This window comes from Parus major, chromosome 3 (assembly GCF_001522545.3).
Source record: "Parus major isolate Abel chromosome 3, Parus_major1.1, whole genome shotgun sequence".
Lineage (NCBI taxonomy): Eukaryota > Metazoa > Chordata > Aves > Passeriformes > Paridae > Parus > Parus major.
Window position 1 is genome coordinate 92,411,015 of NC_031770.1, and position 14,199 is coordinate 92,425,213.

The 14,199-nt window shown below is 35.8% G+C and overlaps 1 long non-coding RNA gene across 1 annotated transcript; it reads right to left on the bottom strand.

Moving 5' to 3' along the window:
* Positions 1–395: 395 nt before the first annotated feature.
* LOC107202617 lies at positions 396–13,429 on the bottom strand. Its single transcript, XR_001520760.2, has 3 exons — positions 13,184–13,429; positions 4,657–5,329; positions 396–2,263 (listed from the first exon to the last, which is right to left on the bottom strand). It is a non-coding gene; the product is annotated as an uncharacterized LOC107202617 (long non-coding RNA).
* Positions 13,430–14,199: the final 770 nt, after the last annotated feature.

Genomic DNA, 14,199 nt, shown 5'->3' on the forward strand with positions numbered 1-14,199 from the left:
GTGGCCTCTGCAATCCTCCAGAATATTCTCTACCTATATATTCATCAAGAAGCTGAATTTTTATGCCAAGTGTTGCAATTGGTTCCTCCCATGTGGTTTCTTTCATTATAAATTCTAAGGGTAACTCTTTATTTAGCACCTTCTAGATGTAAATAAATGCTTCTATTGGTTTTTTTGGATCTTTAAATCATGTGAATAGCTGCTGAGATGATTAGCACTATTATTTGGTGGATGGGGATGCAATTTGCTCCCCTTTTATAGCAACATTTATCATCCTCTCCAGACTGGAAATGTTTATTCAAATAGCACAAATAAAGAAAAACTAGAAATATTAGTTATTAAAATAAGAAAGATTATTTTCAGGAAACACAAAATGAACACATTATTTGAAATTGAACAAAAGAGCAAGATATTCCAGGTGGAAAAGAATTTAATTAAAATTTAAAAGTTGGAAGAAAAAAGTAAACGATTTTTCATAAGCATGTGGTGAAGCTAATAGGCCAAATATAGGATTCACTCTGGGTTAAGAAAAAAATAGAATATACTAGTGTCCCAGTTTGGTCAGGAATGAAAACTATATTGGTGGTACAACAAGATGGAGATGGTCTTTCTAAAACAGCTGCCAATAGTAGAGTTTACAAGAGGGATGTATCAGCAGCTCTCTTTTGCTGCATCATGAACTTCAAAGTGAATACTTTTTCCACTTTGTCTTGTCAAACATTATTGTAAAACTTCTAGGGGATTTGAGGAAATCTTTTTGCAGTAAAATATATTGGACAGATGAGAAAAAGGCTGTAATGAGTTTTACTAAGACAAGGGATTTACCACTGAGAAAACATTGTAAGTAAATTACTCCTTTATTTTAGTTTTCCTTAGATAATTTTATAGAGGCCTGAACAAGTGGTGATAAATGAAGTAAACATATTTCAAAGAAATTCATACCAAATCAATCAACATTTAGTGACAGAAGTGGTCCCACAGATATCTGACGACTGTTGTATGAACAAGCACTTCAAGTATTCAGAACACTGATACACTGGGCCCAGCTGAACAGAAAATAAGCATATTTAATTTATACTTTATTGATGAATGTGTTTTTGTTTTTATCCATTACAAGAGGTACAAGCCTAAATGAAAAGAAAAATAAGATTTTGAAGAGGAAACGTTAGGATACTGGCTCACAAATATTTACAATCTTTCTAAATATAAGCAATCTTTTCTGTTTTTTTCACATTTAGTGTCAAATCTTATTGTGTTTTTTACTACATAAATACTACATTACTACATGGTCCTAGCTGAATAATTTCTCTCTTTCTCTTATTTTTAAACTTTTTAAAAGGTGATTCATTCCAGAGATAAATTAACTATCTTAAAATGGAATAAAAACCTCTTTTTGGAAGTGCTTCTCCCACCTATGGGCACCAATAGTCATGTTTTAGTAGCTCTTGGTTGCTGGGATGAATATCAGTGATAGAGTCAGGCATGTTTTCTGCCGTGTTCCTGCTAAATTAATATGTCAGCAATGGCCCCACCCTCAAGAAACCAGTCTATTTTGGGGGAATTTTTGGAACTGTTAGTATCATTGTGTTTTCCTAACCTTGGAAGTCCACAGTGCCACAGTTCCAGAAGCAATGCTGGAATCCTGGGTGGACACACACAATTACCTTATATTAATGCTTATTAGTGTGCATAATTATGTTTTATGAAGGCATGCTATGTGTGTTAGGATGTATAATAAGTTCAAGAAAACTAAAATATCTCCACACTGCCTTCTCTACTAGCTGACAGATGGTTTGCTATAAAATGATTCTTGTGGCTTATATTATGAGAGTGTAATATGTTCTCATCACCTTCTTGACACTTCTGTTAGAGCCCAGAATTATAAAGGAAGCAGTTTACTGTCTGGTCTTTTCAAAGTGCTCGTTTGGGGCCAAAACACAAGAAAACAATTTGGTTAGAAAGTCAAGATGACTTTCTCAAAATGTATACAGTGCAAATCTTGGATTCAAGTCATTCTTACTGAAGTTCTGTGTATACACATTTACGTGACAGCAGCATATCTTGACGCTATTTGTCTTGCTTTTCCTCCAGTCTGTGTGGCAAACTTTCAGTAGCAGCAGGGTGGGGGACAGAGTGAGCATTTCAGCAGTGCTTTCTGTGAGAAACTGCCAGAAGCTTCCCCTACATCCAGTTGATCCAATGCCAGATAGCTCCAAGACAGATGTGCCACTGGCCAAAGCTGAGCCCATCAACGGTAGTGCCTCTGGATTTAAGAAGGGGAAGAAGTTACTGAGCAGAAGGAAAATGCAACCAGAGAAAAGTGAATATATGTGAGAAAAACACCAAAGTCAGTAAAGTAGGAGAGGGAGGAGGTGCCAGGTACCAGCCCATCAGCCCATGGCAAAGCCCATGGTGAGGCAGCTGTGCCCTGCAGCCAGTGGAGCTCCATGGTGGAGCAGAGACCTACAGACCCTGCATTTCCTCCAGTGTGGCAGGGACTGGCAGCCACTGCAGGCTGGGATTCAGGCTGGGGGAAGGGTGGGGTGTAAGGGGCGGCTCATCACCTCACCACAGCAAGATCTGAGCTGCCCCTTGCCACACACACACACTGAAATGTTTGGAGCCAGCAACCCCTCTCACACAGGCTTATTGAGTCCAACTTCTGACAGAGCACCACCATGACAGGTAAACCACAACAACTGCCACATCCAGTCATTTCCTGAACACCTCCAGGGATGGTGAATCCAACATTTCCCTAGAAAACCCATTCCTGTGCTTAGCAACTCTTCCAGTGGAAGAAATATTTCCTAATGTCCAACTTGCAGCTCCCCTGACACAGCTTGAGGCCATTTCCTCATTATTCTATCTGTTACCCCATGCTTCCTGCACTGTTTATCTCACCAACTTAAATTCAAATTATGAATTCTTCACAGTAGGCATTATCTTTCTGTTATGTGTACTCCCTATGCTCCACTACAATGGGCCCTTGAACTTTGCATCACATTCCAAAACAATACTTGAAAACAGAATGCTCTTAATAAATATCTAAACTCCATTAAAAATGAAATTATGAATGATGGCAAATCATTTAGCAATTTCTCCATGGATGAATTAAACAGAATTCATGTACTTCTCAAAATATGCTAACAAATAACAAAACATGCTACAAACTTGGGAAGTTATTAAAGAAGTACACATGCTGAAATGATATGCTCTTTTACTCATCAGTGGAAGAAATTTTAGAAGATACTTTTCTTCTGGGCTGGCTGCTCTATGATTACCTAAGCTATGTCCCAGCCTACTCCAGCTCCAAGCCCTACAATGCAATTACCCCGGGAGCACTGAAGGACACCATCAAAAAGCTGGAAAGTGTTATGGATATGGGAAATGTCTTCACAGTGAAGAGATAATAGATGAAAAGGCAGCGTACTGTAATTAAAATGTAGCTAAGAGCTACAAACCGATATTTAAATTCTTGAAATTCTTAGCTTTCAGAAAAATGAACCAATGACCCAAAGCAATCCTGATTTGCTGAGAACAAAGACTGTTATATAATTCGGTATTTTTTCTCTTTTAGGAAGTAAATACATAAGTGGACTTTTGTTAAGAAATATTTTCCCTGAATTACTTTTTAATTATGCACTGCAAATTTTAAATAGGAGCACAAGACACAATAGAGTTACACAATACAGATAATTGAAGTGCAAAGGAAAAACTAAGAGTTCTATTTTCCCACAGGCAGGCAGGTCTGTAAAACCTGGATATATGTGCTAGAAACAAATTCTGAAATTAATGATCTGTGTTTTTAATAGAAATTAAATTCTAGCCATTTACTGAAATGACAAATAACATATGCAGGAGACACTTTTGTCACTACTGCAAGAAAAAAATATGTGTTTACTGACTGTAAAATTTTGATGCAAACAGCTATGTTAAACTGAGCAAAGCTTATTATAGAATCACCTGCTTAAAGCAAGTCACAACTATGTAATATTTGTCATAAATTCTCTATGCATCATTTTCTGTTTCAATTAATGAAGTTGAGAATCCAGAACAACTTTTACAGAGAAAAGTAGTCTGATATGAGCCAGTACACTGAAAGTCTGTACACAGTTAAACAGATTCTTTACACACTATATTTGATGGCATGCTTAATTTTCACTTAGGATATGTGCTACTACAGTTCACTGCAGAATTGGGTATTGTAGACGATTCCTTATTGCACCACATATTGATTGTATCATAAATTCCTAAAAACAACATTTTCTTTGGTTATTTAAGTTGAGAGTGTAAAGACAAACTTTTGTTGTATCTGCTCATTAAATACGTCAAAGAAAATTTTCTGTATTAACTGTGTGGCTTTTCAAGGGTAATGTCCAACGTATACTCATCAATGACAATTTGTTAATTATCCTAGCAATTCTCTGCATGATATTTTTTTATATTGTACATAAAATGTTTCCCACATTACTAAAGTAGAAGTTATTCCTCCGTATATCATAGATGCACTTGTTTAAATTTGAACAGACTGTTTCTCTATAGGACAATTTAAACAATGGATTTGCCTTTTATTACATTTTCATGCATTCACTGTCCTTAATTCCTCATTTGCACAATTTAATTTTTTCTTTCAGATGAAAAGATATTAAAAAGTACCTTTCTAGGAGTAGAGAGAAATGTTTATTCTGTTGTGAAGATCAGGAATTATGGAGTCTAGATGTACTCTAGTTTTGAAGACAAGGCATGAGACCCAAAATTGTCCTCCTCCTGTCCTGATTTCCATCTTTTGCTTTTGCTCTTCTCTAAATATCTTCCTTCTTCTGCTTCACAGAGTCTATGTGTCTTCTTCCCTTGGCTTGGCCATTCCAAAGCTGCTGGCACAAAGGGATGAGGAGGAATACTATACTCTGGCAGTGGTAAAGTATGTGAGAATATCCCTCCTTGGAGAACTGGCTGTTATGTCCTCCTCTTTCTGTATCACTATTTATACCTTTTAATTTTAAGAAGGTTCTCTGGAGTTGCTGAAATGAACCCAGCTGATTTCTAGTTGGAAGGTCTTTAGGAAAGGTCTCAGTTTTCAAACTGTGTAATAGCTTCTCATGCAGTTCCCCATACAGATCCAGATGTGAAGGAGTGGTTGATTCAGTGTCTCACAGAGCTGGAAACATTTTGTCTTCTGTTGTACAGTATGGAGACAGACTAGGATGATAGATTCCAGACAAGATTTCATCAGTTCCTGAATGTCAACAAAATCTGACCTTCTCTAACAGCTTGAGTTTAAGGGTCCATGAGGGTCTCTTACTGCAGGCAGGATCTACAATGCAACAATCTGAAAAGAAATTTTTGCTTTTATTAATAAGATTTATTGGCAGTGGGACCTTTCTCTATAGCTTACTGATTATAGTATGTTTCATTATCTCTGAGTCCTCATCAAAGACAAGATGAAGTGAGGTAGGAGTTCATCTGAGCCATGGATTATGCAACAAAAAGAACTTTCCAGACAAACCCAAAGTCAAGGTCTTTTCTCCTCTGTTGCATGTGTTACTTCTCCAGCACAAAACATGTTTTCTGTACTTATAGATGCATATCCCAACACTTAAAATAAGAAAAAAATAGGAATCAGAGCACAAATGTGGTGATGATAAGTCTCAGATGGTATGGTGATTTTTACCATCTACCTCTTGAAAGCGTTAAAAATATCCATTCTTTTTCTCTGGTTTGGTTTTTTTTACAATTCATTTCTTTAATACTGAGAGAATCTAAATGGGGAAAATCATCATTATTCATTAAGTTTTTTGTGAGACACACCTAAATGTTTGAAGTACATACTCAAATCTCTATAATTTATATTGTAAGCATGCTTGTCATCTGTATTTATGTTTTTACCACCATATCTTTACCCTTCATAATCTACAAAGTATTTAACCTTCAAAAATTCCTGATGGCAGAATAGCAGTGTTAGTATTCCCTACGAATAGAAGCAGTAGCAGGAGTGGTAATAGCTGTGCTGTTTTAGCAGTATTGTATAGTGCAGTAGGAATATTGTGTGGAACAGCAATGGTAGTATTATATATGTGTGACTGGGCAGACATATGGTAAAGGCCAATATTCCATAAATATTGAAGCATATATTCCATAAATTCCATAAATATTGAAGTAACTAGGTGTTACTAAAAAGCTTTTGAGTTTTTTCCTATTCATGTCTTTATCCACCCATATAGTTTTACTGTTCCCTCCACAAACAATCAAAAGGCCTTCTTTACATTGTATTCAAATATTTTGAATAGTTCTAGCAGCTGCATAATTCTTTTTCCACATCTCAGGTGAAAAAGAAAAACTGATGGTCAAATTTAGCAGAAAATATTGCAGACTGTGCAACTCTGCAAATTATTCAAATTTCTTAAGCTTACGGTGTTTGTTGATGCTGACTGTATCCAGCCATGACACTCAAATGCAGGACAGAATTTTCTTTGGCTAAGTTCCATCACTGAGCTGCTGAAGTCTGCCAGTTCTCTAACCTTGTCATGTTGCACTTTTATAATTTCAAAATATTTTAGAAATATGACTTAATGAAATGTTATAATACACAAAATGTCAGACTTCGGTAAGGGGCCATGATAAGTAGAAATGTCAAAATAATGTATACAGGATTTGTTTCTTAGATTTTAAATACACATTTTAAAAATTTTCTCCTTTATATCACTCACATACATAAAAGTCCATTTTTCTCTCTTTATACACACAGTAATAATATATTATAATAATTCAAAAATCAGACCTGCTTTACTTAAAATTTAGAGATGGATGAGAACTGATACACAATTTCCTTCCATTAGGTTAAATTGGTAATCATTAGGTTAAATTATTTTTTTGCACCTGACTACACTGCTGAGAGCCATAGTAACATGCAGGAAGATTAGATAAGAGATAGGTTGGCTTTAAGTTTGCCCCATGCCAGAAAATCAGCATTATCTAGTGCTCACTGGATGATTGATGGAATAAGAAACTTTATCCTGCAGGATCTTTTAGATGGCCAAATGCTTGTTAGATGATCATTCCAGTGCTCCTACATTTCTGGATTAGGATAAAGCTTAGTTCAAGGATAGTTATGGTGATGCTCAGGTGGTTATGGTGCTTCATCTGAGTCTTTATCTCTTAAATCACTGGATTCTTGTTATTATCTAGAGTCACACTGTCATTACTGATTTGTACTGAAATAAAACACGCCTCTAAATAATATCTCTTAAGCAATTTGCAGCATTTTGATTACACTTTTACATATTCTTCTAATTAAAATATCTCAGACTTCCAGAACTTCCTTGAGTGTGTAGTGTATGCCTCAGCCTGTTAGAAAAGAAAACTCAGAATCATTTTTCAAAGCTCAAAGACAGTATTTGATTCTAAACTTCTCAATTTGAAAGAACAAAATCCTAAATTTTACTTAGATGATAATGAAGCTTTGACGGAGAGCCTTCAGCTCTTAAAAATGTATGAACATATGAGAGTGTCTAACTGGGACAATATTTGGTGAAAGTCAAAACGAGAACACGGGGCTAAAAAACAAAAAAATAGACTTTATCACTTGAACAAGGGCCTGAAAAGGGTGTCTTCTCCTCTCTACAAGAGAAGTCCTGGATCAAATGGAGACCAAGAAACAGGACCAAAGGCATGGTGCCAAGCAGCAGGACAACAGGACAAGAGGCAATGGGCAGAAACTGATGCACAGGAAGTTCCACCTGAACACGAGATCTTTCCTGTGTGTTTGATTGAGCAGTTGAACAGACTGCACAGAGGGGCTGTCAATTCTCCCTCACTGGAGATATTAAAAAACTGTCTGCATGCAATCCTGTGCAATGTGTTCTAGGACAGCTCTGCTTGAGCAGGAGGTTGGACTAGAGAACCCACTGTCACTCCTTCCAATTTTACATGTTCTGTGATTCTGTGATTCTAAGGTAAATACTTCCCAAAATGGCATGCAGAACTTACATGCTATCCCTGCCTCCTACCAAAGGCTAACATCTTTGAAGCAGAAATGGAATGGAGATTTTTTCAGACAGCCACCAGCATGAATCAGCTTCCCAGTCTTCAGTAACCTAGGAAAACAGCCTGCCTGGTCTACACACACCAACACAGTTGTATCTCCTATACAGTCAGCTGCTGCACACTTGACAAGGGGTTTTACAAAGCACAGTTCAGCTCAAAATGGATATTGATAAATGACTGCAAGAAATGGTGGGCTGCCAAAATAAAAAATCTACATGTATTTTTCCAGATGGTTGTGATACATTTTATTTAAATACTATGCCACTGATTAGGTGGGAATAAGTTATTTTCTACTGAAGTGTTCTTTTAAAAGAGTTCCCATATAAGCAGCATTTCTACTAACTGTGTTGCTCAGTGCAGTGGAATGAAAATGTTAGTGAAGGGGAACATTTTTCTCAACATACTCCAAGTCAGTCTATTCTGACAGACAGCAAGAGCAGGTAGTGATTTGAGACTGAAGTCATATCAGACTTCAGGCACTGGAGTGTATGAGAAAATGCCTTCTTTGAGTCTCAGCACTGTCTATTCATCTCTCTGAGCTATTTTTTTGAGATACTATGAAAGCAGTTTTCTCTCTTTCTTTGAATTATATTAAATAAACTCTATGGATTTAGTGATAGTATATTTACAGAGATGCTAACTGTTTCATTTTAACACTAATCTACTAAGATACTGGTTTTACGTGTTTCCTTGAAAAACTCTATGGACTCATGGCCATGATGTAATAATGCATTAACAAAATTTATCTTCTAACTAGCTCTTCTTTCTCCTAAAGGAAGGTACTGAACTTCTTGTCTGTGACTAAACAGACTTCATATCCATAATTCACTGAGTTTCACTCATTAACCCAGCCACTATTGTTCAAATGTGAAAAAGAAACAACAAACCCCCCCCCCAAAATTAATTTTGAAGTCACATTTAGGGCCCAGTAGTTGTTTCATGAGGTTGATTTATGTAATTTAATGCAATTTTATTTTAACTATTATTTGAAAGTTTTGATCAAAGTGTAGCAAAGTTTCTATTTTATGCCTATAATATGACCAATGAAAATGGTGAGTTTTTTTATCCTAAGAAAAAATGTATTTTCAGGTTTTTCAAAGTCTCCATGATTGGTGAGTAGTCCAACCAATTTTAAATAATCAAAATTTTCAATCAGATAAGTGTAAATTACCAAAGAGTTAATACAAATAAGATCTTCTTTAAAAGAATATTCTCATATAGCCATATATGTGTCATGGCAGACAAGGTTAAAAATCCACAAAATTTCACATCACCTATAGGTTGGTCTTGAAACCATGACAACAGTGTGTCGGAGGAAGTTAAGAATGCCCACAAACAGAATACTATAAATCCTTATTTTGCTGACAAATAATTGTTCTGCATAAATTGAAGCAGAAACTGTAATAGAGAATAAGGTTAAATAATAACTTGGTGGTACCTGATAGGATGGAAATATAACCTCAAGTTATCTGGGGTGATTATATTGCTAAAAAACAAACCCCCACAGAAATTTGTATATGGAGATGGTAGTATAATGAACTGTACCAAGACCACCACATGCGCATTAGGAATTTTGTTATATAAGTATCAGTGATTAATCACCTGTCTCAGCAACATTCTTTCTTTGTTACCTCTTTGTATAAAAAACTATGCTTGTTTTCTAAAAGATATGCCAGCTGTGTCAGGTGCTTGGCACCCTATTCTGCAGAACTGTAATAAAATCAAGCATCTCCACTCGGTATGTTGGTTGGCTCTTGAACACAGGGTAAAAGAACTCGTATTTGGGACAACATGTGTAGTATTTGAAATTACTCTGGTAATCAGCAAGGTGTGTGACAATGACTCACATTCACCCACACACTGAAAAGGTAAATTCATCATCCTTCCCACTAAACTCCCCCATTTCCTACCATTCCTGTGTACCCTGCCCAGAGACAAAAGCGCTCTTCCCCCATTTCCAAAACTTCTTTCATCAGTCTAATTACAAATTCTGAGTGGACATCAGCATTTATCCTTTCAGAAGATTAAGTTCCTCTCCCAGCTTTCCTGACTGTTTTTCTTTGACCCTGTTATCCCAAGGATGGGAGTATCCACATGACACAACTGCAGCAGCAACCTGCTCTCCCCAGACCTAGTCTGCCAGATACAAACAGGAAAAAGAAAAAATGAGCAACAGTCTTTGCTTCTCCCAATACAAAAGCAACATGTAAAGCTACCTTGTACTTGGAAACAACTTGCTGTCCCCTCCTAAGTACACTGTAAGGTATAAACAGCCTGTTGTTTTCGGCAGCTTTTATCCACAAAACTTGGCAGATAGGGAAGGAAGCCAGATCGATGGGATAAGACCTCTTGAGCTGGAAGGGACCTGTACCTGTGGTGCCAGCCAGGACATCTGCTTAGGCAGGAGTGAATATGTCCATTGATTCTGAGTGAGTTCTGACTTCTTTTTTAACTGCTCAGATCTTTCTAGACTCCCAGATCATTTCATGTGATGAAAAGCTAGTCAGCTAGGTAGCATAAACACTAAATCAGACATCAAATTTGTCACATTCAGTTCCATTTAGATGAGTAAGTAAGCATCAAATGTGGATCACAATATAAATTATAAAAGCAAAGTAAACACTTTAAATCTCAATTCATTTGGCTGATGAATTAAAGACTCATTAATGGCAGTGAGTCACTTTTTAATAAAATCTATCAACAGAACATGAAAAAGACCCTGTGGTTGTCATGGTATTTAATATAAAATATATGGTAAGATAAATGGCTGATTTTTAATGAATAGATCCCACTCTATAAAGGCAGATATTTAGGCTCTAAAGCCATGTAGCACACACAGTAAATTGTGTGGATCCAGGGCTTTGCTACTGGAATTATAATTAGTCTGTCTGCAACTCCATCTGTAAAATGATTCCTTCTCAGACTATGCAGAGATTCTGTTGTGGCAGCAAAGAAATTTCATAAATAAGCAAGAATGACAGCCACAATCTGGAAATCTGTTTTTAACCCAAAAAGAAAAAAAACAATTAAAAAAAAAGACAACCCTGGATGCTAATCCTTAAGGAAAATCTTAAAATATAAGAAGTGAAAAAAACCCAAAAAATCAATGAGATTAATATTTTCTTAGGCATGAGATGGATATTTTCTTAGGCAGGAAAAGATATCAGGCTCTTCCTAAAAATCCAGTGGAAATTTGTTCCTGACTTACAAGGAATATGAGTTTTGTGAGTTGTCTCTGTGACAACCAGCAAAGAACACAGTAACTGGGAATCTACGCTTGTTTATTAGCTTTCCCTTCTTTCTGTTGGCACTCCTAAGAATCTTGATTAAAACTCTTGAGTTAAGGGATGGGAAAAGTTATCTGTTCACTAAATCATGCTATTTTATTTGCCCCTTCCCTGCAATTATAAATACTCTTTCTATTACCTGAATTACATATCACTCATAAAATAAACTATTATAGCCACACAATACTTTTCAGGGTGAATGATTCCATCCTGGCATGCAGTAGATATTCCTGAGTCTTGTTAAATGTAAGCAGACATGAGGATATCACGAGAATGGAGAGGATCTCACATTGCTGGTACAATGGGGCACATAGACTTCAGGCATGCTTAAGAATAAATGTGTATCTGAACAGGTTCCATTAGAAGTGATGCAACAGGACTAAAACTGGGCCAAAGCAAACTTCCTCATATAATTCTTGCGTGAACAAAGAATGAAAAGTCAAATTTTTTTTGCCTATAGGAGCAGTGATTCATTAGAATTATAAACCAATAATACTAAATAATAAACTAGTAATACTAAAAATACTGAGACCACTTTTATTAAGCCAGAAAATAGAAGAATCTGCAGGAAATTTAGATAAAAATAGAGAATTTGGAAGAGGGTCTACTTACTGAGGTGTGCATTGTTTTCTGTGCTAGAAATTTAACCCAACCTGTGAATCCAAGTTTAGAAACATTCCTGGGGATTCCTGTTGTGTCTTCAGAAAGCTTGCCTATGACTCACCCTAGGGCTAGGAGGGTGCATTATCTTGTTCTCTGCTCTGTTTGCCTGGCCAATGATTTATTCTCTCTGTGCACTGGGATGGGACACCAAGCTGACAGACTACAAGTAATAAGAATAAAACCAGGATCTGCAACACTGACTTGTTTGGGAATCATTACTTGTAAAGTGCCTTAGTATAAGTACTAGAATACAAAATAGGCAAAAGGAAGGAGGTTCCACTATCTCTTTATCATATTTAAATACAAGTAAAATTGTGTGACAGTTAATGTGAAGATTATTTTCAGAATTTGTAAAACTAGAAATTACAGAATTTGATTATATTGATTTAAAATTAGACTTTGAAAAGGTGGTACACATACTGATTTTCAAGATCTGTGCTCAACAAAATATTATGGGATGCATAAAGAAAGCTGAAACAGCTCCCCTCCCATTCTGTAGTCGTTTTTCCCCAAAAATTTGATTTTTCATTAGGATTTCTTTTTCAGACAGGTCCCCCAGGTAGTTCTCAGTCATCAGGGAAAAAGAAATTTTATGGGAAGGAATGATACACCATCTGGCATCTGATTTCACTCTTTGTCTGTTTGAGACATGCATCTAAATACTTTCATATGCACATATTGTATTCAATCATATGGTAAAAGAGTAACAAATCTGCTTTGTTGCAGACTCTTTGATCAACTTGTTACAGGCAAGCAGAAAATGTCACTCCATTACATGTTTCTCAAGAGTTCTAATATTGCTAAAAAGGGTCAGTTTGGAAAAGTAGAGATTCAGTAAAAATATAACTTAGGTTACATTTTAAGACATGTCTAGATTTTATGGTTTCCCCTAAAGCCGATCATAAATATTCTAGTGCTGCTTATAGGCAAAAGTTAACGGTGCTGTTTTGTAACCACCTTAACTTACAGTTTATTCTTTCAGAAGGCAGACTAAAAGCTGTGGTATAATAAAGTTTTGGGCCACAACATAAACTTCTGATGCCAGAAATAAATTTTGACACAATGTAACTAGAAGATAGTTTAAATACTTAAGCAAACACATCCTTGTAGTTAATAGCTTACATCAATACTATTTTTTTCCTCTATTGCTCAACAAAAAAATATTAAAATTAAATATCTCTCTAGTTTACCTTATTCTGGATAGTCCTCTGTTGGATCTCCGTTTGTCAATAACAGGAAAGTGCCTAATCCTTGAGCTTTTCATTCAGCCTCAGCCTCATTGGTACAAGGTGAGGCAAAAAAGATGTTGAAATCTCATGCCATTACAACAACAGCCAAAATTCTCTTGGTTACAATGCCTTTTGAAAAACTTTTTAGCCAATAGGATAATGTTAAAAGCTGGCAAGTGTTTGCTTAAGTCAATCATTAGAACTACACATACACCTTACCTCTAATAATGTTTGCTTGTTATAGCTTAAAAACAATGGATAAAGTTTCATTATTAAACTTACATTTTTCTATTATCTTGATAACCATTTTTTCTAAGGCCTATCTCTACACAGCTCAAAACCACAGCCTTATTGTTTCCTGACCTTGTATCTGTGTATTCTTGCATTCTTGTATTCGTTATTTTTTTTCACACAGTTCTGAGAGCTTTCTATCTCTTCTATTTCCCACAGTACTCTATTTACTGTGATTGAAATACAAACTGAGGATGTCATTAGCGAGGGCCTGTTAAATTAGTTAAATTAATATTTGCATTATACTTTGTCTGGCCAAAAGAACTGCTAGTGACTTGTGATTTAGGGAGAAAGAGACTGGACAATAAAAGATTTCTTTAGTCTGTCACTTTCTGAAAAAAATGTTACAAAGTAACCAAACAAAATCTACTGCATCTTTAAACTGTGTGAGATAAAGACTTGCTGTGCAAACAACTTTAATTTTCTGTAAAATAAAATTATTATACTTTCTTTTTTTTATTAGCAGAAAAACAAGAGACATTAAAATAAATTAATGAATATATTTACACATCTAAGCTAAGTTACTATGTCACTCTGTTGCGGTATATAGTAGCTTCACATATGCTTTCTATACTCTCAACTTTTTGTAAAGGAGCTATATGTTTCAGAGACTTCTTTGAGGCATCCAGCTTATTTTTGGATGCTGAGATATTAGTTACCACACTTAACACAAACAAAAGAAGCCT